A 27,701-nucleotide genomic window follows, 5' to 3' on the forward strand; every position below is an offset into this window, starting at 1 on the left:
CACCAGAAGGCCTATTTGGTCACAGTAAAAATAGCTAAGGAAGAAAACTTGCCTCCTAAAGATAGATTTATAGTCTTTTGTGTGTTATTTTGGTTTTTGATGTTTGAGGTTTTGTTGGTGGTGGTGGTGGTCTGGGGTCTGAACTCTGGGCCTGGACACTGTCCTTCAGCTCTTCAGCTCCAGACTAGTGCTCTACCACTTGAACCATAGTGCCACTTCCAGGGTTTTCTGCATATATGGTTCTGAGGAATCAAACCTAGGGCCTCATGCATGCAAGGCAAGCACACTACCACTGAGCCACCTTCCCAGGCCTGGCTTTTGAGGGTTTTTTTAATGTGCAATATGTGAACATTATAAAATTGGAGAAGTCATGGACAAGTTAAAGGAAGGAGGAAAAATATGCACAATCTCTTAAACACAAGTAGCTATTTCTTTCTAGTTTTTAATATATTTTATGTAGCTGTGATCTTACTGAATAAGCAATTTTGTAACTTGCCTTTAATGTAACCATGTGAGCTTGTTCTCACATAATTTACAGCTTCGAACTTTGTTTCTTCTAGCCATGTGACCTTCCTTGGTCTGAATACGCTGTAATTTACTCATAGGAAAACAGTTTTTAATGTTCCCCTGCCGAAAACAGTACCGTGTAGCACATATCTATATATTTATCTTTGCCTACTTTGAAGATTACAGCCATAAGATGGATTCCTAGAAATGCTATTACTGAATAAAGATGAAAAAATTAAAATCTCTTGCTACTTTCCAATTTGCACTGCTTCTGAGAGAGCACAGACTAACAATACTGCTTCCCTCACTTCTTAATTTGATACAATAACAAATTAAATCAAACTTACATTTTACTATTGTGAAAGTCATTTTTTGATATATGATGGAGTGCAGGATTATAATCATACACCACCCTTGCTAAGGTTAAACTGTTTTGGGAGGTCGGGGAAGGGGGGAGGCGGGTTGGTAGTGGGGCTTGAACTCTGAGCCTGGGCATTGTCCCCAAGCTCTTCAGCTCAAGGTGAACACTCTACCACTTGAACTACAGTGCCACTTCCGGTTTTCTGGTGGTTTATTGGAGATAAGAGTCTCATGGACCTTCTTGTCTGGGCTGGCTTTGAACTGTAATCCTCAGGTCTCAGCCTCTTGAGTAGCTAGGATTACAGGCATGAGCCACTGGTGCCCGGCTAAGGTTAAACTTTGTATGTGCATATTAGACTCATCTATTTCCTAAATGGCTTGTTCAGTTTCTTTTCCTCATTATTGGAATAGTAAGAGGGAACAAAAAATTTAAACTTGGGAAGAAATAGAAGAAAGTGTAATGTTCTTAGAAAATATAAACACATTTAAGCAAAAAGAAAGCTCTTAAAAACAAAATATTAAATAGCAATCTAGAAAAAGAATTGCAACACACATTGCAGAAAGAAGCTAATTTCCATAAAATTAGCTTATAAAGGTCACTAATTTTTTTTAAAGTGGGTCAGAGACATGAACAAATAGTTCTAGAAAAGTAAGCAAATCAAGGGAGTTTTAAGACAAAAAGATACTAATTTCAGTCACAACAAAATGTGCAATTTAAAATGAAAATGAGATATTTTCAGGTACAGACTTGTAAACACCAAAATGCTTAACTATATACTTGGTTTAAGAGGATGTTAGAAAACAGGTACTTTGATAGGAATGCTGATCTTATCAAAAAGGACTTGCAAGATCACTGGCGACTAAAGTTAAATTAAAGAAACCAATATGGAAAATGAACATATATGAAACACAACCTGTACAATTTAGGTGGGGAGGGGGGAGAAGGAAGGGAAGGGAGTGTAGTTGTGGAGGTGGGAGGGAAGGGAGGGTAGGGGAAAAACAAAGGAGGAGGCAACAATGCTTGATAGGAAATGTACTCATTACCTTACTCATGTAACTGTAACCCCTCTGTACAGTATTTTTACAATAAAAAAAAACAAAATAAAATAATAAAAAAAGAATATGAACATATACTTTGATTCAGCAATTCTACATCTAGGAATATAATAATTTTAAATTATCTGTAGAATACATCTAGGAATATATTCTACAGATAATTTAAAATGTATTTGAAAGATATACAACCTGGATAATGCTTGCAAATAATGTTTGTAAGAGTATAATATTGGGAACACCTGAGGCATATTAATAGGAAATTATTTAAGTAATATATGGTATATCTGTATACATATCAGTCAGTCAAAAGAAAAATGTACATTGTAAGTACTTAAAATTTTTCTCTAGGATATATATTCTTGAGTGAAAATGTGTAATGCAAAGGCAAGCACTGTTTTGTTTTTTTTAAAAAAAAGGTGGATAGGGCTGGAAAGGATGTGTGTGTGTGTGTGTGTGTGTGTGTACATAATGCTGTTCCTGGGGCTTGAACTCTTAGATAACTACCAGGATTCTAATCTAAACAGTAGAAAAAAGTGAAGAAACCACAGATAAAAATGGGCAGATTAATTTGAAAAGTCTTAGAGACAAAAGCATTTCAGAGTGAAAAAGATTTCCTGAAAAAAAAATCATTTCAGCCTTAGTTGAGGACAAGCTCAGAGCCTGAGTCATTTAATCTCTTTCACACGAGTGTGTGTCTACAACAAAAAATGTCAAGAGGTCTGTGGAGGGAAATGAAGCTGAAGAGGTAGGCAGGGACCAAGTTTCAATGGAAAGGAAAATGAGAGTTAGAAACTGAATGGACATACTATTCAGTTAACTTTGGCTTCAAGAAATAGACATCAACATCCGAAGGGGAATTTATTGGCCTGTGTGATAGGGAAGTCTAGAGACTCAACAATCAGGATATTGTTTCTCTTTCCTACCCCCCACACTTGTCTTTCTGTATTAGTTTCATTCCCTTGCAGACTCTTCACACACTAGCTGCTGGCAACTCTACCTTTACCATTAATAAGTACTCTCAATAGTGCCCAATAGAGACAGTAAAAATCTTAAAACTAACTCATATTGGGTAGCTTGAGCCACATCCCCATCTTTGAAATGATCATGGTGTGAAATATTTGTAGGCCAGGCAAGCCTCATGTGACACCCACACAGCTTATAAGCTTAATCTTATGAACCAAGAACTGAACGGAACCTTGGAGGCCAACTCTCCCAACTCTCCTATTTGAAGCCCTATCTCCACCCCCAAACACACAAATTAGGGTCCCCTACATAACTATTCAAACACTGCTTGAACATATTTGGTAATAGCTCATGGGTTCAGAACATATTTAATTTTATTGTCATACAAATCTAACACTAAATTACCTGCTTTTCATTGAGGTATTTTTAGTTTTTAGTTTGCCCTTGGGATAAACAAAACCAAAAATTGACTTCTTTCTTCACAATATTTTATGTGTTGTTGAAAGACACTTCATTACTGTCCTGGTTTTTTTCTCTAGCAGCAAAGTACAACCAATTCATTTGACCATCTATCTGGTAACATAATTTCCAGAGTTTCTATGGATTTGTTATCCTGCTCAGGATTCATGCTGCTTTATCTGAGTCTCCAATTTAAATATATTAAGATGGAAGCCTGAAGATTAAGACTTGACCTCTGCTAACTTCCTTTGGTGAGATCACTAACTCAGCTCATCTGGACACTATAGTTCGTTAATGTAACCGGGGATTTCATTGCCTGGTTTTCTTTTTCAGTGCAGTAACACAACTCACTCATTTTGAGCATGTGACCAACAAAATCCCCAGGTCCTTCTTCTCACAAATGAATGCCAAGTCAGGCCTTTGGTAATTATACAAGTGGTATATTTTGAGCCAAATGCATAGTACTTCCTTTTTAAAAAACATTTTATTTCTCTTCTTGTTTCTTTCAGACTATTACTCGTCCTGCCAAAATGTGACCCTTTATCAACAGGTGGCACAAAGCCTGTAGACTGTGCTGTAAATCCAGGGAACCCTGCTGCATTCCATTAGCTCAATTGGTCTTTGGGCTTCTACATTAACTTTCATGCCTGATTCCTGAATAAGTCCTTAGTCATGTGTTTCAGCCTCTCCAGCCAGCAGCTCACTGATGTGAGCTTTGACCTGTGATTTCAAGTTAGTCTTCATAAACCATTACTCCCACTTTGTCCCAGTTCCAGTTCTGGAACAAAGACACTAGAAGTTGTGCTATAAGTTGTTCTACCCTCATCAATAGCAACTTAAAGGTAGCAGTCAGGACAGCTCTAGAAGCATTTGGAATTAGTCACACCTGCCTTGCGCTTTACAAGGTAGTGTTTTCAGAGTACTAAGTAACCAAACCAATGAGCCTTTCACCCAAATTCCAGATTGCTCAATGCCTCCCCTCACACTTTTACTAGAAGTGAAGCTCTCAGCACTGTTACCACTGCATCATCTGGGGGCCTGGTAATCTTCTGACTCCCTAAGTTGGTTTATAGAAGACCCTTTCTTGGAGGGTATAATTTGCTACCAGAGTTTGGAAATTTGGAGTTTATGAAGTAGTAGATTTGTACAACCAACTGTCATCTTGAAATACAAATACCTATACCCTCGGAAGCCTTTTCTTACCCAATGTTGAAGGCTCATGCCTATAATCCTAGCTATATTCAAGAGGCTGAGATCTGGAGGACAGCAGTTTGAAGTCAGCTGGGGCAGAAAAGTCTGTGAAACTCTTTGTCTAAAACAATCAGCAGCAGCTGGGAATGTGGCTTAGTACTTGCCTAGCATGCATGAAGCCCTGGGTTCAATTCCTCAGCACCACATAAGCAGAATAAGCCAGAAATGGCACTGTGGGCTCAAGTGGTAGTGCTAGCCTTGAGCACAGAGAGGCTCAGGCCCTGAGTTCAAGCCCCAGGATTGGCAAAAAAAAAAAAATCATCAAAAAGCCAGTCTGGAGGTATGGCTCCAGTGGTAGAGCACCAACAGAGTAAGTAAGCCAACTGAGTGGCTTTGAGTTCAAACCCTAGAGCCCAGGTGGCATGGGAGGGAGGGCAGGAAAGAAGAGCTAAACCTCTTCCCTGACACCAAGAAACAGAGGAGCATCCGGCCTGTGGTAGATAACCTTTGCCCTTTCACCCTGCCTTCTGTAACACATGCCTTTAAGACAGAAGAGTCTTACAAAAGAACAGAGCTCTCATCCTCTCACTGTGCTGTCCAACTCAGACCTCAACCATTTGCTAGAATTGATTGCTGAGTTTCCTCACAAGACTCTACAATTGCTCATTGTCACATGGCGTCAACAGCCATAAAGACATGATATATTTGTGCTTTTCACTCACATATTCTGAGTCCCTGAAGAAAAAACACTGTCTTGAGAGCAATAGCAAAGCAGAACTGTCTCAGATGATTTCAGCAGCTTCCCAGGGCCTGTTTTGTGTGATACCCTTTTTGTATTATTTTAAAAAGAGGAACCAGATGTCTGCCTAAGGGGGAATTTCTTAACACTGCCTTTCTGAAAAATAAGATACTGAGGGACCATCCATACAGGATTCCCCAACTAAAAATCATAATCAAGCACCGATGACATCACTTATGGGAAAGAGTGCTTGATGTATAAGAAGGAACTATTATAAGAAGAAATTATTGACTCTAACAGAACATTTGATAAGGATTCTTGGCTACTTGCCAGCCCCAAATTAGTAAGTCAGAAAATGAAAGCAATTTTTCTTGTATTTTTCTTACCAAGGTTAAGGTTAAAAACTAAAAGCCCAAGCCTGGATGTATGGGACTTTTACAGAGCAAAATAGAAAGTACCTGGAAGACAATCCAAATAAAATCATTTAAAAAGAAATAATGCTCACACATTTTCTGAGGAACTGTTCATCAGAATATGTAATCCAAGTCCAAGGATGCCAATCTATTGGCTCCCATCCTGGTCAATGAAGGATAGAACACAAATTTCAAAAGGATTAAAAATATAAAAGAGCACTCAAAAAGCTGCCAAATTGTAGGAGGGTTTTTTTGTTTTGTTTTTGGGGTTGTTTTGGTGGGTTGTGGGGCTACTCTGGGCCTGGGCACTGTCCCCCAGCTCTTCAGTTCAAGGCTGGCACTCTACCACTTGAGCCACAGCACCACTTCTGGCTTTTTCTGCTTATGTGGTGCTGAGGAATCGAACCCAGGGCCTCATGCATGCAAGGCAAGCACTCTACCACTGAGTCACCTTCCCAGCCCCAAAGCTACCAAATTGTAATATGATATTAGAATTTCTTTCATCAAAGAGTCAAAATACAGTTTTGTGTTTAATACAGAATGTTAAAAAGATATAAGATAAATAAAATACCAAGTATTTCAGAATTAAAGAAAATATTAATATCCATAAGGAAGAAGAACTTGGGAGAGGAAAGAAAATACAACCTGTATTCCCTCTGGAATAGGAAGAAAGGTGAACTTGAAGAGGAGGCATGGAGACATGGCATGGAGAAAGGGCTGTGGACAAATGGCCACCTCTCCTTGCACTGGATATTTTCAGTCAAGCAGAAGTGGTGAAGGAGCTGTTTCCCTCAGTAGATTATTAGGTCTGTGAGTGCAATGTTATGCTTTAGATCAGAGTCCTCCAAAGGCCCATGTGTGAAAGATAGGGTCCCATGTGGTGCTATTGGGAGATAGTAGGATGTTTAAGAGGCGTGGCCTAGTGGGAGATTCCTAGGTTACTGGGGATATGCCTCTCCCACCTCTCCTTTCTCTCTTTTCTTGGCCATGAAATAAGCAGTTTTAATTACCAGAGACTTCCTCCATGATATGTTGTCTCATCACAGGCCCAAAGAACCAGGCCAAATAATTGTGAACTGGAACCTCCAAAACTGTGAGTCAAAAGAAAGCTTTTCTTTTTGTGAGTTCTTTATTGAAGGTATTTTGTGATAGTAACAGAAAGCTAACACAGGCCGGGACTAGATCCATTTTGTTCCATATTGTAGTACTTACTGCCTAGCACAGTTCATGGCATAGTGTCATTCTCAATTAGTATATGTTGAATGAAAGGAGTAAGAGAGTGTGTGTGTTAACAGGTTGGAAGAGTGGGAGATGCTGGGAATGGCTATGGTAAAAAATTGTGGACTAGAATCAAAAGAAATGAATAATAGGGCTGCTGACCTGAAGTTAGGTGGTGGTATACATCGGAAGATAATTGAGTCACTCTTTTCCTGAAGTTCAAAACAAGAACAGAAAAGGCAAGGAGGAAGATATTGGTCTGACCATCACAGTTGAATGAAAGTGATAAAAAGTTTATGCGCTGGATGATTGAAATGAAGTCAAGGAACAGAGCAGTGACAGACAGGCAAGGTCATATTTCAGTATATCAGGGGACTTTAGGACACTATAGCATAGAGTTTTGTAGAAAATGGATTTGTAAACTGATAAGCATCAAATTTAAATTGAATGTGCTCAAACAGTATCTGATTTGTTTTCTCTTATAGCTTGATTAATTAAATGAATCAATAAAAGGGAGAAGGAAAACAAAGACATACTTTATGTGTTATGTCTATTAAAATTATGAGCTACAGTATTCAGACTTTTGTGAATGTAAAAGTATATTAATATGTGAATCTGTATTTATATAACACACACAGGTCTGGGAAGTTGGCTCGTAGTAGAGTGCTTGCCTTGCATGCATGAGGCCCTGGGTTCACTTCCTCAGCACCACATAAGCAGAAAAAGCCAGAAATGGAGCTATGGCTCAAGTGGTAGAGCACTTGTCTTGAACTAAAGAGCTGAAGGGCAGCGCCCAGGCCCAGAGTTCAGGCCCCAGGACTGACAAAAAAAAAAAAAACTGTATTTATATAAAACACACACAAATGATTATTCCACCAGTAAATATCCACAGATATTTTTCTGCAGTGTTGGAGTTAACAATGATTTAGAAATCTGTTATTTAGCTAAATTGTGCTCTATCTGTTAAGTGTGTTCTCTGAGTTATGAGATGGGGTCAAGATCAAGTGAATATAAACTGAAGACCCAGGGCTGGGGTTGGGTGGGCTGAAGAGCTGAAGCTGGATAAAGGCCGAGAATCAAATTCCTGGCCATTGAAGGCTGAAACATCTTGTCCAGGACTTAGTTATTGAAAGGAAAGGAGACAGAAATGGCACAAACTAACCAGGATTATAGACCACAGCAATGGCCAGGTCTAATGGAGGAACAAACTAATAGGTAGAAATGAAAGCAGATACAGAATTATTACTGTGGTTTTTCCTCTTTGGATGATCCCAAAGTCAAACCCTCCTCTTCCTCCTCTTCCTCCTCCTCCTTATCCTCCTCCTCCTTCTTTTTCTTCTTTTCTTCTTTTTTGTCAGTCATGGGGCTTGAACTCTGGGCCTGGGCACTATCCCTCAGCTCTTCAGCTCAAGGCAAGTGCTCTACTGCTTGAGCCACAGCGCCACTTCCGGTTTTCTAGAGGTTTATTGAAGATAAGGGTCTCACGTACTTTCCTTCCCAGCCTGGTTTTGAATCATGATCCTCAGATCTCACCCTCTTGAGTAGCTAAGATTACAAGCGTGAGCCACCGGCACCCGACTCAAACCCTCTTCTAAGGCTCTTATGTCTTCCAAGTGCTCTGTCTTCAAAGTCAAATGTGTTTCCCTTTGTAGTATTTTTATATCTTATAAAAAATTCCTTTGGATTCATTTTCCTATTACCTCTTGTAGAAATGAGGTTTTGCATATGTGCTTTGGCTTATTTTTAAGCAAACACATCAACTTATATATTTAGTTTTCTCAGGTTGGAAATTCTTTGCTTGTGGAAAATCAGTAAGAAGACAGTAACTCAGTGTTAAAAGGGTGAGATGAGAATAGGGATTTGGAGGCCAGAGAAGGAAATGAATTTCCTCTACTCTCCTTCAAATGTCCTAAGTCTTCAAAATGTACTATTTCAAGGGAATCTATTATTTACATTAAGGAAAGAAAAACTGTCGCACTTGTTTTCTGATTGGGTCTATAACTCAGTAAAATATTAAGGTGATCTGGGTACCAGTGGCTTACCTGTAATCCCAGCTACTCAGGAGCCTGAGATCTGAGGATCATGGTTCAAAGCCAGCCGCAGCAGGTAAGCCTGTGAAACTCTTACATCCCATAAACTACCACAAAAAGCCAGAAGTGGAGCAGTGGCTCAAGTGGTAGAGTGCTAGTTGCCAGCAGAAAAGCTCAGATACAGTGCCCCAGCCCTGTGTGTGTCTGTGTGTCTGTGTGTGTGTCTGTGTGTATGTGTGTCTGTCTCTCTGTCTGTGAAAATAAAAGCCATACCTCTTTATGATCAATCATCTACTTCAGTCATCCTTGAATTTTTGTTATAGATTTGTCCTTTTGAAAATAGAATGTCTCAAGTATAGTTTCTAAATTCCCAAATGCTTGCTACAGAAATATCTTGCTTCTAGTTGACATTGAGCATAAAGAAGATAACTAAGCAGAGCTCAAATGATGCATGGAACTAACATAACAAAATCTAGATTGAGCTCCCTTCTCTTTGGGGATCATGGGGAATTAAAGCTGGGGGATCATGGTTCAAGGCCAGCATGGGCATAAAAGTTCATGAACCTCCATAGCAACCAATGGCTGGACCCGTGGTGTACACCTGTTACCCCAGGTACCAGAGAAGCATAATGGCTGGATGCAGACAGATATACCAGTCATCTCTAGTGACACAGGAAAGCAACAAGTAATAGAATATCAGCCTGGGCAGATCTGGGCATAAAGTGATACCCAACTTTAAAAATAACCAGTGTAAAAAGGGGCTGAAGATGTAGTTTAAAGGGGTAGAGCTCCTGCCTAGCAAGCATGAGGCCCTGAGTTAAATCCCTTAAAAAAAAATACAAAACGAAGCCAGGCACAGTGTCTCACACCTGTAATCCTAGCTACTTAGGAGGCTGAGATGTAACGATAACAGTTTAAAGCCTGCCCTAGCAGGAAAGTCCATGAGACTCTTACCTCAAATTAACTCCCAAAAAGCCAGAAAGTAGAGGTGTGGTCAAAGTGGTAGAGCACTAGCCTTGAGCAAAAAAGCTCAGGAACAATGCTCAGGCCTTGAGTTCAAGTCCCAGAATTGGCCCAACTTTAAAAAAATACAAAGCAAACCAAAAAATAAATTATAGTAGTAACTTTCATGTGGGGGAATTTTTTATTTAAGCAAAACTATCACAAAATTGTAACTCTGTAGTTGAGATTTCCTTTCATGTCCTTGGGTTATATTGTAAAGTTTTACTTTTACCACAGGATATTAAACCCCTAGAAACAATTTGAAATTGAATACAGATCTCTGGCCCCAAAACTTCAGATACTTCTGTCTCTTGTATAGTTATCCAACTATTTAAAAATCTTATGCTCTTTGATCTTTGATAGGAATGTTGGCTTGGCATTGTCATTTTAGCTCCAAACTTATGTTTTTTTTTAAACTCCCAAGTATGAATTTCAACAAGCTAATAAAGAGCTCTAAATCCCCTTTCCCTACCCAACCCTAAATATGTCCACTGATGCATTCCCTTGCTATCTTTTTATATCACACAGACTTTCAATTAGCCATTTTAGATTCTGACCACATTTGCTAAGAAGTAACTATTCAAATGTGTCTTCCTCAAACACATTTTTAATGGAATTCCCCTGGCAAAGGTAAATGGGATTTTTTAAATTGGAACCATACTATGAACAGAATTGTTTTTTGGTAATTGCCGATGAGTTTTTCTGGCTAGCATATATGGAGCCAAAGTGACAGTTCTATTGAACAGAAAGGATGGCAGGAAAACAAGGGTGAAAACCTTACAAAAACAGGCTATCCTGCTCTAACTCCAGCAGGGGACATTTTCAACTTAGCTGCCTCTACTATTTTTCTCTCTCCTTATATGCCTGTTTTCTTTGTACTGTTTCAATGTTGAGATTTCGCCAAAAATACTAAACACAATTTGAAAGGAAAACATAAAGAAAGAACTCCTAAAAAATTATACTACTTGGAGGAATAAACCTTCCTTTTTCTGTAAAAACTTTCTATGATATGCTATCTTCAAGCAAAAGCCATTGAATCTAACATTTACCATTTACAATAACACTATTGGTAGTTTTATTATATTTATAATATTATAATACTACAATCAAATGTAATATTCATTGCACTATTATTAAGTGCCAGGCATTGTGTTAGATGCTTTATATTATTACTTCCCCTAATCTTCACCTAAACCTATAAAGAAGGTATTTTATTGTCTTAATTATAAAGATGAGGAGACAGGCCTGAAGGATCTTGATGTACAGGTTCTCATCTCCCTGTATTCAAAATTTTAGACTTAGCTGGGTGCTGGGGGCTCACACCTGTAATCCTATCTACTCAGGAGGCTGAGGTCTGAGAATCGACCAAGCCAGCCTGGGTAGAAAAAATCCTTGAGACTCTTATCTACAATAAACCACCAGAAAACCGGAAGTGGCACTTTGTCTCAAGTGCTAGAGCACTTGCCTTGAGCTGAAGAGCTCAGGGACAGAGCCCAGACCCAGAGTTCAGGCCCCATGACTGAAAAAAAAAAATTTAGACTTGCCACTGAAAGAGTTCTGACAATCAAAATGCACACAGTATTTTTCTCACCAAGTTAATGTTGACAACTATAAATATAATTATAGTATATGCTGGAGAAGAGTACAGTGTTTTCAAACTTTGAAAACAATAAATCTTCATTAAATTTGGGTCTGATAGAGCAAATCTCCTGCATATGCATAAAGGCATACATAAGAATGCTCTTTTAGCATGATGTCAGTGGCTCAGATATGTAATCCTAGCTACTAAAGAAGTTGAGATATGAGGATCAGGTTCGAAGCCTGCCCAATCAGGAAAGAAAGAGAGACTCTTATCTCCAATTAACTAGCAAAAAGTGGACCTGTGGTTTAAGTAGTAGAGTGCTCACCCTGAGCATAAAATCTCAGGGACAATGTCCAGACATTAAGTTCATGCCCCAGGACTCACACACACACACACACACACACACACACACTGCTCATTTATTTAGCAGTTTAAATGTCTGAACTAGATATCCATTTCTATTTTAAGGTTTTCTTTCCTTTGTTTTGTTTTTAAGTTATAGAATGGTACAGGAACTATGTGAGATTATTTTGTCATTCTCTGAAAGGTTTTGTATTAAAAAAAAATACATCCACTGGGCACCCATGACTCACACCTGTAATACTAGCTACTCAAAAGGCTAAGATCTGAGTATTAAAGAATTCAAAGCCAGCCCAGACAAGAAAGTCTGTGAGACTCATATCTCCAATTAACCACCAGAAAATCAGAAATGGTGCTGTGGCTCAAGTGGTAGAGCACTAGCTTTGAGCTGAAGAGCTCAGGGACAGTGCCCAAGCCCCATAACCGACACACAAAAAAAATCTACCTACCCTAAGAAAAATAAGATAGGCATATTCATGCTGGGGAAATTAAACAAAACAAGAATTACCATATAGAGTTTTAACAATTTTTTAATAAAGATTATCATTTAGTTTCAGGAGTCTGGGTCCTATCTAAGGTGTTTCACTTGTAAATTAATCTAATCTCTTGTTTGCTTTTGTTTGGGATCTTTTCACTTTGGATAATGTTGTAGTTAAAAACTCCTAAAACTAGCATTGAAGTGATATTTGTTTGTTGAGGTTATATTTTGTAAGTGAGGAATTATCCGTTGTATGCACTTAAGTATAATCCCTTTCAGCTATTTAATTACCAAACAGTACTAGTTTGTGGATATATATAGACATTATTTTATTACGTTTATATTAATATTTTATTATTTTATTATATTTTATGCTATATTTATAGCATATATGTTAATATAATTGATATTTAATTGTGTGGTTACAATATTTATTGTTTATATATATACATATATGCACATATAAAACCTGCCTTATATATAGATATATATATATGCTTATACATTTTAAACCTGCCTTGTTCAAAAAATGGTAAAAGATCAATTATAAATATATGTCATATAGCACCAGAAAAATTAAATCTGAACTAGTGAAGAAATGGGAACTAAGCAGGAGTGAGGTAAGTATATAAAACACATCCTGTTACATCTTGTACATAGCCGGAAGGAGACCACATATATAGCTCTAAGCTTCCTTGCAGGCAAGGGAAATATTGTCATGTCCACAATGAGGCACTCACAAAACAAAAACAAATGTAGACAATAAAAGAGGGAAACATAACTATACCAGGTGTTAAACCACAGAAAAATATTTCCACATATTGTCAGAGAGACTAAATATAGCAACAAGTTATGACTCTTTCTTATAAAAGCTCTGAATCTCCATTCATATCTCCTACAATACTATACAAAAGTGGATTCATTAAGAAAATTTGGAGCCAGTTTCTGGTAGCTGACATCTATAATCCTAGCTACTCAGAAGGCTGAGATCTGAGAATCTTGGTTCAAAGCCAGCTCTGGCAGTAAAGTCTGTAATACTCATTTCCAATTAACCACTAAAAAGCTGGAGGTGGAGCTGTGGCTCAAGTGGCAAAACATTAGCCTTGAACAAACAAAAAGCACAGAGAAAATGTCCAGGCCCTGAGTTCAAGCCACAAGATCAGCTTGTATATGTGGGCGCATGTGCACACACACACACACATTTGAAGCTAGAGGAGCCATATCATGAGATTGGGTGGGAGTAGAAGGCTAATCAGTGAAAGCATAATCCTTCAGTTGGCCTTGATATAAGTTCATTACCAGGATGGTCATGATATTTGTTGTCTAATCTAGAACCTGTAAGAGTAGAGGGGATAAGTCCCCACAACAGACATAAGTCATGAATATCTTGAGCAACCTGGGACATAATTTTACTCTAAGTTATTGTTCCTCATCCACTGTAATTCTGCTTCATTGCAACATGTCACTGTGAACTCATCCGATCCACCATAAAATATGCCTAACTTGTTTTGCTCTAGTTATAGGGCATCCTGGGAATTTCTGGTTCAAGTCACCGGTACCGAGTGAGCTTGTCCGTGACTCACTGAAGGTAACTGAGAAAGACTGGTAAGAAATTTGGAACACTGGCCTGAGGATCTAATTCACATCAAGAAAAGATTAGAGGAGATGTGGTATAAATTACCTGAAGAACTTGCTTAAAACTAAATCCTAGGCTCCCCAGTCTGAAAAATAATGATTCTTTTTGGCTGAGATGGAACCCAGGTATATATTTAAGCAAGCATGCCACAAAACATAATTTTAGCTTGTACTTTGAGAAACATCACCCTAATAATTGCTTAAACATACCTTCACAAAGTCTAACCTATCTCTAAGAAAGAACAGCTTGGGCCAGCATTAGTGAAGAGTCCAATGCTGGTTCTCTCTGTGGAATGCGGAAGGTGAAGGAGAACAGAGTTTATTTAGCCTTTAGCCACCTGGACTTTTCCATTGAAGAACCTATTCTCCATTTTGAAAAGGCCTCTCCTCCTCAGATTCCCTGTATAGTACTAACAAGAAAATCACTCAAGCAGTTACATTAGTGACACAATATTAGAAATCTCAGCTGGAATAATTCCCTCTCTAGTAAGAGTTTTTTGTTTGTTTTTATCTAGTAAGAGTGGCTAACATTTATTGATGCTTTACTCCAAGCCAATCCTTTAGGCATGTACCTTTATCATTTGGTCTTGTGACCCAATAGGTGATACTATTTTTGCCTTCCATTTTATGTCTGAGCACAGTAACCAGGGATGATGACTATTCACTGAGCACTGGGAATAGTGTGGTCTGTGTACATGGCACCCCCTCTAGTAATTCAGGATACCATCATAGCCATTCACACTAGTCCTGAAATTGTGGATCCCAGAAATTCCACAACTTTCTCAGAATCCCATAACACTGAAACTCTGAAACCTCATACATAGAAAATGGAAAAAATTGTAAGAAGGAATGTCTGTGCCCCTGCTGGAAAGGGAACTGAGCCAATTTGGAAATCAGTGTTAGCAGTCACATAAAGATAAACAAGGGTGAAAGGTCAAGAAGTAGCACATTCTGTGACAAATTGTGCCAAATGAGATTCTCCAAGTCTTCTTTGATAAGAAAGGCTCAGTATGTCCTCCTCATGCCAAGTTAATGGCAATAGAGAATAAAGCCCTAAGCTGCCATTCCTGACTTCATTTTCCTGCAATGAAAACAATGCTAAGGCCAAGTTTCTTGCCTTTGTTGACCTCAGACAGAATTTATGGTACTCTGATACAGTTCTAACTGCTTGCACCTCACATTTGGCCCTTATATTAGAGTGACTTTCTATGAGTTAGTTTCTCTGTGAAGTTTATAAGTTAATTGAGGGCAGGGAGCATGTTTTACCCTATTTTTTCTTCCAGTGCTTAGGAAAAGGCATGTCATGTGTATGAAGCGAGGTTGCCTGCTTTCTTCTGTTCCATAAGTGTAGGCATTAAAGCTCCCTGCCTTCAAAGCTTGGTGGGAAAGACCTACAAATAGTGATAATATAGTGCTTTGAAGAAAGAATTATAGTGGATAGAACAGGCTTTCTAAGAAGCCAGATAGGCTTGACATAGCCAAGCAAAAATGAGTAAATGACCAGCAAAAATGAGTAAACAAGCCATGTACAGAAGAGGGAAGGGGACATTCTAGGCAGAGTGACACATGGGGGAGAAACCAAAATGGGGGAGAGAGAAAAGGTAGAAGAGCAGAAAAAGGAAGGATTTGTGGTGCTGGAATCTTAGTATAGCTAAAGAAAATTTCACTTTGTGGCATCAAAAAAGGAATTATGAGGCAAGTGTGGGAGAAAGGTATGAACTCTAGAGCCAGGCTGCCTGGATTGTTCAAATCCCAGCTCTGCCACTTGCCATCTATGTAACAGAGCAAATTACCTAACCTCTGGAGCTGTAGATACTAATTTGTTAATTGGCTAACAACAAAACCTACCATTGGGAACTCATAATAATTAAATGGCTTAATACTAATAAAATAGAACAGAGCCTGTCAGGTAGCATGTACTCAATAAGGAGCACTTAATGTAATCCCATTGTTTCCACTAGTAGCCCACTTCCCCCACCCCCACCCCCCAGTCATGGGGTTTGAACTCTGGGCCTGGGCACTGTCCCTCAGCTCTTCAGCTCAAGGTTAGTGCTCTACCACTTGAGCCACAGTGCCACTTCTGGTTTTCTGGTGGTTTATTGAAGAGTTTCATGGCCTTTCCTACTTGGGCTGGCTTCAAACCTTGATCCTCAGATCTCAGACTGAGTTGCTAGGATTACAGGCATGAGCCACTGGCACCTGGCTAGTGTCCCACTTTTACTCCATTTGTTCACCTATTTCTACCTATTTCCTCCAGTGCCCTGGATTGAATGCAGGACCTTGTTTATATGGAGCAAGTGGTCTACCATTGAGCCCCAAGCCATGACTCCTTTATGGGATTCCTTCAATATCCTAATTGGTCTTTCTGCCTCTTCTCTTGGTATACCATAATTTGGAATAACCAATTGCCTATTGGTTTATGACACACCATACCAATTATTCAAAGTCACCTTCCATGACCTAGGTCTTAAATAAGCTGGCTCCCTCCTATCTTCTCTAGCCCTCCTATACTCCTGTATGCTTTAGCCTGTGTTTGCTTTGAACTTGACATATTTTTCTTGTTAGGATATTGAACTTGCTATTTCTTCTGCTTTTTCCACCCGCTAAACTTATTTGCTTCCTTCTTGCCTTGCAGAACCCAACTCAAATATCAGAGGCATTTACCTTAGTTTGAGAGATCGAAATTAAATAACCTTCCTGATTTCTATATACTACTCTGGGAAGTTAATTTATTTTTCTTTATTCTTTTTTCCTTCATGCCTCATCCACTATCCTCAGCTCCAGGAGAACAGACATATGGGTTGGGTTTTTGATTGATGTATTTTCAGTGCCTCTCAATAGCATTCGCTCATTGACACTGAAGGAATTCCAAGAGCATAGGGAAATGAGAACGCACCAAAAATGAAGGCACCAGGCTAGTTTGGGGGAGGGGGTTATTTTTCATTAATCCAGTGAGAAATCACAACATCCTAGTAGTTTTTCAACTTTGGCTATGCATTAGAATCACTCAGGGTCTTAAAACACTGATGCTGGGCACCACTCTCAGAAATTCTAATGAACTGATGTGTGTAGCCTGAGCACCAGAATTTTTTTTGACAGAGGGGAGGGAGGGATGAGCTGGGGCTTGAATTCTGCCTCATACTTGCTAGGCAGATGAGTTAAAACTTGAGACAAGCTTCCAGTCCTTTTTTGTTTTGTTTCTTGTATGGATCTCACTTTTTTCAGGCCTCCAACTGAAATCCTCTAAGCTCTGCCTTCCCAGTAGCTATGATTATAGACATGAGCCACCACAGGCAGCCTGGCATAAATAAGCTCCCCCAGGAGATTCCAATGTGCACTCAAACTTGAAAACACTGCTTTAAAGATACAGGAGGATGTAGAAGAGGTAGTACAGGAGGGTATAATAAACAGTAGAGTGTGTAATAAACAGCATGTGGTAGAGGTTATCGAAATTCTTTGAGAAAAATCCAGTTTGGGGCCTGGATAATGACAGCAGCAAAATTTAAGAGAAGTAGAGAGCTGGGCACGGTGGTTCATACACCTGTAATCTGTTTCCCAAGAGGCTAGAGCATCCAGAGTTCAAGGCTAGCACAAGCAGTTAGCTAGATCCTATCACAAAACAAACAAAAGGCCTGGTGGTATGGCCTAAGTGGTAGAATCTTGGATCTTGGATAGGCTGAGTTCGAGGCCATCTGAAAGTGATCCAGTAGAGGTGTTCAATAGTTTTTGTAGTATTGTTGTTGTTTTAGTAGTACTAAAGTTTGAACTCAGGGCTTCACTTGCTAGGCAGGTGCTCCACTTAAGCCACACTTTTTATTTTTGAGACAGGGTCTCACTTTTTGCTAAGGCAGGTGTGGACTGCTATCCCCTACTACTTATGCTTCCCAAATGTAGATTGAATGCCAGGCACTTGTTACTGCATCCATCTATTGGTGGAAATTGGATCTTTCTGTAGGTAACTTTTTGTCCAGGCCCACTTGGAACCTCAATCCTTCCAATCTCTACCTCTGGAGTAAATACAGAGCTGCATTGCTTAACAGGTTCCTCTTGGTCTAACTGAAGAGAACGAAATTCCTCTAGTTTCAGGAAGACAAGTAATGGGCATCTCTGGAAACTGCGACAGCTATACAGAATACAAGAGCATTTTTGTTCTGTACTAAAAACAACCAACTTCCAAGCTCATCATGCTGAAATGTTTAACATGATTTATTTTCAAGAATTATGTGTGAGTACTATTCCTTGTATATAACTCACCAGTGAACTTTTGTAGGCTTAAAGTATTCCATTGATTATATTGCTGGCAACCTTCAAGCAGTATTTAAAGCTACATTCAACACTTCTAAAATTTCCAATAAATGAAAAACATATCCACAATTGCTTCAAGGTTTGTGGTTAAAGACACTTAGACCTGAACTGCCTAGCTTATTTGGTTTTCTAATTGGTAAACATTTACTGGGTTACCAAAGATACCAACTACAGTCTGAAAAGACACAGCTCTTCAGTTTGTCCCAAATTTAAATTAGACACACTAAAATAAGGATCGAAAGGTTGATATATTTAGCTAAGTAACAGATGGCGGGTGGACATTTTGTCCAACATTTATCACATGTATTCTAAGGAAAAACGATGTAAATCTCTGAAGGGAAACAATCTAGGAGGGAAGGGATAAGGATTAGAATGAATTTGCTATTCAACTACGAACTTATACCCAGTCCTGTGTAGGCTAAAACACACACACACACACATTAGAAATTAGAGGATCTGAGGATGAGACAGATAAAGCTGAATTAAAGTATTTTGGAATGTATGGGATTGATTAAGGACTGAACCAATCCGAGATCTGAGGGCCATGGTTTGAAGCCAGGCGGACAGCAAAGTCCGAGGGAGACTCTTATCTCTAACTAAGCACCAAAAAGCCGGAAGTGGGGCTATAGTGCAAACGGTAGAGCGCTAGCACGCCGGGGGCGGGGCACACTGAGGGCAGCGCCAGGCCCCGAGCGCAGGCGCCAGGACCGGCACACGCACAACGGGAAGGAAATGCGCGGAATGGGTGGGCGACCAGGGCCGGGCCAGCCCGGCTCGGCTCTCCCGGCCGCTCAACCAAGCAGGTGCGCCGCGAGAACACAAAGCAAAGAACAACTCCGGCTCCGCGAACCGCCCGGCGTCCCGCAGAAGTCCGCAGGTCCCGCGATCGCCCTTCCCCGGGGCCTCGGCTCCAGACACCCCGAGCGGCCCACGGAGGAAACTCCGTCGCGGCCACCCGGCGGCTCCGGGCGATGCTCAGACGACTGGCTGAGGCGCCGAGCGAACAGGCACCAGCGAACCGCCGAGTCCCAGAGGCGCCCGCGGCGAGCCGGGGTGGGCGTGACGCCATGACGCCAGGCACGCGGGCGGTGCGTCGGGGAGGGGCGGGGCCGAGGGCGGGGATGGGGGTAGGGAGGGAGGGGTGCGGGAGGGGGGGGAGGAGACAGGGGTGTGTGGGGCGGGGGGAGAATGGCAGTTGCGGCGCTGCTTCTCCGGAGCCGCCGTCGAGCCGGAGCTGCGGAGGAGGAGGAGTTCGGGGAAGCTGCGGTGGGGACACTCGCCCTCCGCTACCCGCGCCCCAGCCGACAGGCGCCGTGGCGGGGCTCAAGGGGCCTCCTTCGCCTTTCCTCCGGCTTCTCCCTCCGCGGCGGGGACATGGGCCTGCTCGCCCGCCGCCAGGCGCCTCTGCAGCTCTGAGGAGTTAAAGGTACCACCGGCACCCGGAGGAGGTTGCGCCCGGGACGGGAGGCCAGGGGCGGCTCCCACGTCCGGACCCGAGGAGCACTGGCCGGGCACTGCCATCGCGCGTCCCCCAGGCTGGGACGTGGATTCGGAACTCCCTAGGGGAGGCGCCGCTGGGTGCCCCGCGCGGGCGGCCGCTGTGAGGTGGGGCGGGGGGGGGGGTCATAGGCCTCGAGCTGGGCCCGGGTCCGCCCCTGGCTCGGGGGTCCCCCCCCCCCCCGCGCTTCCCCGGGATCGCGGGCGGAGGCGGGGCGTGGGATCCGCCCCGAGCCTGGCCCTGGCCCGGCCGGCTGCTGGGCGGGCGGCGGCCCCGCTGTGTTGTGACGGGCCGAAGCCGCGCTCCCCGGAGCACTCCCCCCAGCCCGGCCCGGCCCGGCCCGGCGCTACCCGGCCCGGGAAGCCGGCGGGACCCGAGGGCGGCTGCCGCGGGGAGGCGGCGGGGGCGGAGCGCATTCCTGACGGGTGAAATCGGCTCTAACGGGACGGTTTCCGGGCGTCGTTGCACGTTCGGAGCCGGGGACTTCGCCCCGCAACCCGGGCTGCCGGAGGCCCTTAGAGAAGGGAGAGCCTTGTTCCGGGGAAGAATTACCACCGTTTCCAAAGCGAAGATCGCACCCACAGACGCACACGCCGGAAAAATGGAGTAGCCTTGGGGTAGAGTACGTGTTGCTGATGGGGGTCTCCCGGGGTGTCTGACCCTGGCTTAAACCTTCTAGTTGTCCCCAGCCCTCACCCGGCCGGCAGTGCCACTACTTGTTCCTGTCTTGTTTTTCCTCCGATCGGAATTCCACTCTGCCACCCTCCTCCTCCTCTCTCCTCACCCCCGTTTCATTAATTTGGGAAGGAAAAGTAGTTTGGGGTTGGTTCATTAGCCCCAAGATAAGCGCGGCGAGTAAAAGAGGTTCGAGGTAGTTAGGGTTCTGCATGAGAGAGAGGAAGGTTTAATTTTGGCCATCGATCCCGGGCAGAAATAGACGAGTGATGCTTTACTCGGCTTAAGATTTACTCCTCTGGGTGTTTTGTTAGGTTGATGTTAGGAAGGACCGCCCTATTTAAGTGCTGCTGCTGTTTTCAAACCCAGGTGTTGGCTGGAAAGGCTATTTTTAAGTCAACAGCAGAAGGTATAAAGCAGTCATTCCCCTGGTCCGTTGCTTCAAAATGTTTGTGATCTTTTCCATTCTACCTCTTTGTTTTGAAGAATATGGCTGTCTTTTTTTGTTATTGTTGTTGATGATGGTGTTTCTTTTTCTAACCTGGATACATTGACCCTTTTGAGTGTCTGAAGTCTAGCCAGTATGCTCAAGTTTTATTTTCAGTTTTGCCATTAACAACCTTAGTGCACATTTTACCACTTCTGTTTATAATTCCAGCCCTTACCAAATTTGCGTGTTTAGCCAACTCTTAACACTGAGCTGTCTGAATTGAATTAAAATGTAAATACTTTATTTAGAAAATGGCGATGACCTTATTTCCAGATGTTCTTTCCTTGCTACATGTAATTCCAGGGTAAGGATTTAGAATCAAATCTTGGGATTTAGTAAACCAAATTATGCAATAACAAAACACTTTTTTGTTACTACTGTGCCTAGTGCTCTTTAAAAATTACTGTATACACTATATTTGAAGATAAATTTTATGTTTTAATGGGAAATATTTTAAGGTCTTCAAAAGACCTCAGGAAAATTACATTTGGCAATTAATGACATGTTTTTAAGTGCTGGTAAGATTAATTTTTTTTTTTTTTTGTCGGTCGTGGGGCTTGAACCCTGTCCCTCAGCTCTTCAGCTCAAGGCTGGCGCTCTACCACTTGAAGCACAGCACCACTTCTGGTTTTCTAGTGGTTTATTGGAGATAAGAATCTCACGGACTTTCCCGCTCAGGCTGGCTTTGAACCGTGATCCTCAGATCTCAGCCTCCTGAGTAGCTAGGATTCCAGGCGTGAGCCACCAGTGCCCGGCAAGATTAATTTTTTAAAAATATAAGTATATTTTAGAAGTTGGAACACAACCAAATAGTGGCTGCTTTAACTATTGTCTCCTTCCAGAGATGCTTCCAGCTGACCATTTAGAATTGATATAAAGAATTGCCCATTTTACTGTTATCCCACTACTGTCTGAATTTATTCTTCCTAAATATTACTGGCAATTTGTTAATTTTTTGGTACTTTGGTACTGACTAAATGAAACCAGATTATTTTCTGCCTAAGTGCTTTTAAAGATACTTAAGCATCTTAATGGAAAGTAAGTGAACTTCCACGTTTGAACATGGATAAAGTAATAGAGTAGCATTTTTGCAACTGTGATTACAACATATTTGGGGGTCACTTGTCATTAATGAGATCAGATGAAAGTGTACACTATTTGTTATGGTGTTAGGTGAAAATGAATGTGGATAATTTGGCAAACCTTAACATTTGAAAGACTCTCCTGTATCATGGAAGGTTCAGAATTTATCTTAAATCTTTATATGGATTTAACACAGAAAGTCTTTGATTCCCTCGACCCCAATGTATTTTTCTTTCTGGACATGGTGGTACCTTGTAATCCTAGCTGTTTTACAAGTTGAAGTGGAAGGTTGGAAATCATTTGGGGCACTTTGAGACCCTGTTTCAAAAATTATTTTTTTAATTTAAAAATATCAAGGACTGGGAAATATAGTTTTATGAAATTTCCAGGAAGGCAAAAAAAATTTCTGATGACATAAACATTCCTAGTCAGGTGTTTGCTTGTCACAGAGTAAACTGGTGGTATATTTTGTTATATTTACATCATAATTGGTCACTTGTATCTTCTCTACTCAGGTAATGTAGAAAATGTTAAGAGAACTGTTACTTGTTTTTTTTTTATTTTTTGATGCTACTAATAAGTGACCATTGTAAAATGCCAACTAGTTCTTATTAAGCTATGTTGTTTAAAAAAATCAATTTTTATTATTGAGGTCCAGATAAAAATTTGGACAGTTTGGGCTGAAGGCAAAAGTGAAACTGACCTTCTAAATTTGAAGTTAAATTTCTAAATTTATATTTGATTGCATATTTCACTGTATTTGTCAAGCTAGTTCATCATAGCTAAGTAGTAATTTAATGACTGTCTGAAAGAACCTCTTATCATATATGGTGTTATTTTGACTCCATATTTAGTAAAATGTTAATCTGATTACTTACAGAAAATAGCTAAAGTTTTCATACCTTGGCAGTTTTTTTCCCTCCTACTAGGAATGATATTTCTTGTTTTTCCTCCCTCTTTTCCTTTATCAAGTCATTGTTAGCTGACAGAGATGTATCATTGAAACAACTCATGTACATAAGCACACTTGCACAGCTACAGATCAACAGATAATACCCATTTGCTAAACACATTTGTGTTTCAACTAAATTCTCAACAGCAATCATGTCTTATATCTGCTGTGAAGTGAAAAAATTAGTACATTTTTTATAAAATCACTTTTAAAATAGTATTATTTATAAAATCACTTTTAAAATAGTATTTACTGTATTGGTTTCTTTGTTGCTGTCAGTACCACAATTATTTTTATTATTCATACTATTTTGAAGGGTATGCTATTGGCCTTACAACCATTAATAATTTTGGTCCTATTAATATTACCTGGTATTTTATTTTAAAAGTCAAGTCTCAATCCTGGCTACTCAGGAAGTTGAGATCTGAGGATCACGGTTTGAAACCACGTGGGCAGGAAAGTCTGTGAGACTGTTTATCTCCAATTAACATCCAAAAAGCTGGAAGAGGAGCTGCCACTCAAGTGGTAGAGTGGTATCCTTGAGTTAAAAACGCTGAGGGACAGTGCCCAGGCCCTGAGTTCAAAGGCCCAAGACCAGCACTAATGCACACATGTGCACCCACACCCACAGAGTCAATTCTAGTTGTACCAGACAATTCTAGTTGTTACTTTGTCTCATTTGGGAAGGTTTTGTTATGTGAAAGTCTTAGTAGCACAGAACTGATGAGGAATTGTTTTAGCCTACAAATAGAGTTGTTCATTGAATTATGAAGCAAAATCTTCCTTATAAACTACGCTTCTTTGTTTGAATTCCAAAGAAACTTCAGAACTGTATCCTTGGTTCACAGAGCTGGTGTAGCCACCTTAAAATTATATAGTCTTCACATTTTCAAATCCAATCCCACTCTGGATACCCCAATCCCATAGTAAAAATAGCCCTGTTGTAATGTGAGTAGATAACAAGTTGTCAGTTAAAAAAGAACTTTTCTAGACGTGAGCCAAAAGGAAGAAGCAGGAAACCAGGACAAACTATTGGGAATGTGATACAACTAGACTTTTGAATAAGTGTTATATAACATATTAATATAAATATAGCATCACAAAAATAGTCATTAGTCTGAATCTATGGATTTATGTTTTGTGATTTCTAAATCAAGTATTTATATCTGCCTCCTAAAGTGAGATAGCGTTGCAGATAATGCAAATTCTATTATCACAGGAGCATTCCTTGATTAACTGTAAAAGTTTCAACACTTGGCATAAACCTATACAATAGCTGTTGAATAAGCATTTGCTAACTAACTAAAGGATGTACAATGTAAGGTATCTATTTCATAACTTTCTCTACAGCAATACGGTCCAGTAAAAATACAATGTAAGCCACAAAGGTAAGGATTTCTTAGACTTTTAACATGCATTAGTGAATAACTTTACATTTTTTATTCATACTAAATGGTACAATTCTAGGGATATTTTGTATGAAATGTTCCTTTCTACAGAGATTCATCTTCTTCTACCTTTTCTCCCTGTCCCTTCCTCTCCCCTCCCTGCCTTCTTTTTTTTTTTTTTAATATTAAAAAAACATTTTGCTGGGTGCCAGTGGCTCACACCTGTAGTGCTAGCTATTTAGGAGGTTGAGAGCTGAGGATCATAGTTCAAAGCCAGCACACACAGAAATGTCCATGATATTTGTATCTCTAACAAACAACTCAGAAAATGCTGGAAATGGCTCTGTGGCTCAAATAGTAGAATGCTAGCCTTGAGCACTAAGATGCTCAAAGACACAGTGCCTAAGCCCCAGGCCTGGCAAAAAATAAGTTTTTGTTGTTGTTGTTGTTTTTTAATACCCATACTGGAGTTTGAATGCAGAGTCTTGAACTCTTACTTGACTTTTTTTCCTCAAGACTGGTGCTCTACCACTTGGGCCACACTCCACTTCTAGGTTTTTGTTGGTTAATTGAAGATGACAGTCTCACAAATTTGTCTGGCCAGGCTATCTTTAAACCACAATCCTCAGATCTCAGCCTCTGAGAAGTAGCTAGGATTACAGATGTGAGTCACTGGTGCCTGGCAGATTCATTGTGTTTTAGTAGTATTTTTCTAAATGATCAGTATGTCTTTTGAAGTGAAATACAGAATTGTATGTGCCATTTATTATACAGGAATTATTGAGTTTAATTCAAAGTCATGATACCTGTCTTCTCTCTTTTACAACTGTCCCAAAATGACTGTGCCTTACCCTTTTTCCCAATCTATAAAATAAAGGAGAATATGCTGTCCTCTTGTACATTTGAAATACTTTGAACCATTCAGATAAGATGGTACAAAAGAAATCTTTTATTATTAGTAAGTTACAATGACTAGTCCTTCTGCCTTGAATGTTCTTTCACCAGATTTTCACATGGCTCTTTTACTTTGGACCTTGGTGTAAATGTCACTTTTTCAGTGAGACACATGACCATGTTTAAAACGCATTCTTGGTTTTAAAGAATTCTATTTAACTTTTTCCTACCTTCTATCAATCACCTAAAATATTTAGATGAAATATTTAGAAAATATTAAACTTTATATTAAAGCAAAGAACATTTTAATATTAGTTATAATTACTGAATTTAAATTGTTTATGAAGAACAAGGAAAGGAGTAAGACTTTAGAATATCAAAAAAGATGGCAAAGAATATTTTATGTAGAATCCAAGGCACAATAAAAATCATGGAAGTGAAATTATGTGTATTTTGTTAAGATAACATTACAAATATTGGGCCTTTTTTGTGGTGGTATTGGAGTTCAGGACCTTGAACCTGCTAGGCTGGCACTCGTACCACTTTAACCGTACCTTCATCCTTGCATTTTACCAGTTATTTTAGAAATGTCATCTCATAGACTTTTCTGACCTAGGTGACTTTGAACTTCAGTCTTCCAGATCACAGCTTCCTGAGTAACTAGCATTACAAATGTGACCCATGTACAGTGGGGTAAATACAGGATTTTTGTTGAGAGACTCAGACTTTTTTAAGTTATACTGGGGGTAGAGAGAGGGACTTTGAATGCTATGTTAAGTTGAAATTTTTCAGTATCTGTGGGAGACCAATAGAAATTTGTAAGTAGACCTTAACAAGAGAGGCTAAGTGATTAATAAAGCGCTATATAAGAAGGATGGTAGCAGAAAGAGCACAGAGAATTTGTCTCTGCCATATTTACTGTATGGATAAATCATGTACTCTGTAGATGAGTGCTATCCAGTAGAACTTTCTGTGATGAAAGTATGTTCTTAGATCTGTGATGAAGGTATGTTCTAACAAATAGCTGCTGCACTTACGGCCAAAGACTATTTGAAATGTAACTAATGCATCTGAGGGACTGAAAATGAATAATTTTATGTAGCTAGTGATGATATATTGGACTGGGTATCTCTAGACTTCATTTTTTTTTTTTTACAAACTATAAAGATTAAAATATTAGTGTCACCAGGTGCTGGTGGCTCACTCCTGTAATCCTATCTACTAAGGCTGAGATCTGAGGATCACTGTTCAAAGCCAGCCCCCACAGGATGAGGCCTTGGGTTCAATTCCTCAGCACGACATAAGCAGAAAAAGTGGTAGAGCGCTAGCCTTGAGGTGAAGAGCTGAGGTACAGTGCCCAAGCCCAGAGTTCAAGCCCCAAGACCGACCAAAAAAAAAAAAGTCCTCCCTCTTCCCCAGCTTTCTAAGAAGATTGGTGCTAAGAAGAGCTGGGGCCAAGGTCTGATTGTCAGAGACTGGACTGAGGCTAGTTGTTGGTATGAATGTATGAAAGACCATTTCTGCTTCGTGTATTTCCACTGCCTTTTACATTATAGCTGCATTATCTCAATAATTGTTTCACTAAATTAGTGAATGCATAACCATTTAAGTAGTAATGATTCTGTACAGTATTATTACATGCATTATATTGTCAGAGCATCAATGGATCACTCTACATTTAGCCCAGTATGTATATGATTAACATGTAAAATAGATGTTGCATGGTGTTTTTGCAGGCAATCAAAACTTCTTTTTTAATTTATTTTTTTACCAGTCCTGGGGCTCGAACTGAGGGCCTAGGCATTATCTCTGAGCTGCGTTTTGCTCAAGGCTGGCACTCTACCACTTGAGCCACAACACCATTTTGGCTTTTTCTGTGTATGTTACTGAGCAATCAAACCTGGGGCTTCATGCATGCTAGGCAAGCACTCTACCATGGAGCAACATTCCAGCCCATGCAACCAATATATTTAAGAAATGTCTTTATGTAGTTTGTGTTCAATAAATGTTGATAGTATTGAATTTGCAGTTTTAGAATTTAAAGAAAATTTCCTAGTATTGTGCAAGCCTATGAAATTTAGACCCTCATGAATCTTCTAGATAGTGGTATATGCTGTTAAGCTTATAAAATTGAAGTCTGAAATATTTTTTTATGAGAGGAATGGGAAATTCTGGAGATCTTTGTTTTATTTTCATATGTATTCTCTATATGAATAGTTTCAAAGAAATACATCATTGAATAGTGTGTTATAACTTGGGAAAAGTTAATGAGGAAAATATTAATTATTTGAAAATGAAAAAAAAAATCTTTCCTCTTGAGAAAGTGAGAGATTCCAGGGTCTCTACAATATATCATATACAATATCCAGCTTATAATAAGCAATTACTAGGAGCATTAATAAAAGCTTACTTTTTACTCTATC

At 40.1% G+C, this 27,701-nt stretch overlaps 1 protein-coding gene across 2 annotated transcripts in view; it reads left to right on the top strand.

The window, feature by feature from the left end:
* The first annotated feature begins 19,478 nt into the window (after window positions 1-19,478).
* Rnf19a (ring finger protein 19A, RBR E3 ubiquitin protein ligase) overlaps window positions 19,479-27,701 on the top strand; it is a 48,450-nt gene continuing 40,227 nt past the window's right edge. Inside the window, exon 1 of one of the 2 annotated variants that reach the window (XM_042672923.1) lies at window positions 19,479-19,724. The gene's annotated coding sequence lies outside the window, so the exon portion shown is untranslated. Of the gene's footprint in view, window positions 19,725-20,212; window positions 20,419-27,701 lie in introns of those variants that run through there. The other variant, XM_042672925.1, reaches the window with a different exon arrangement.

Source organism: Dipodomys spectabilis, unplaced genomic scaffold (assembly GCF_019054845.1).
Source record: "Dipodomys spectabilis isolate Male_0828 unplaced genomic scaffold, ASM1905484v1 ptg000783l, whole genome shotgun sequence".
NCBI classification, from domain to species: domain Eukaryota; kingdom Metazoa; phylum Chordata; class Mammalia; order Rodentia; family Heteromyidae; genus Dipodomys; species Dipodomys spectabilis.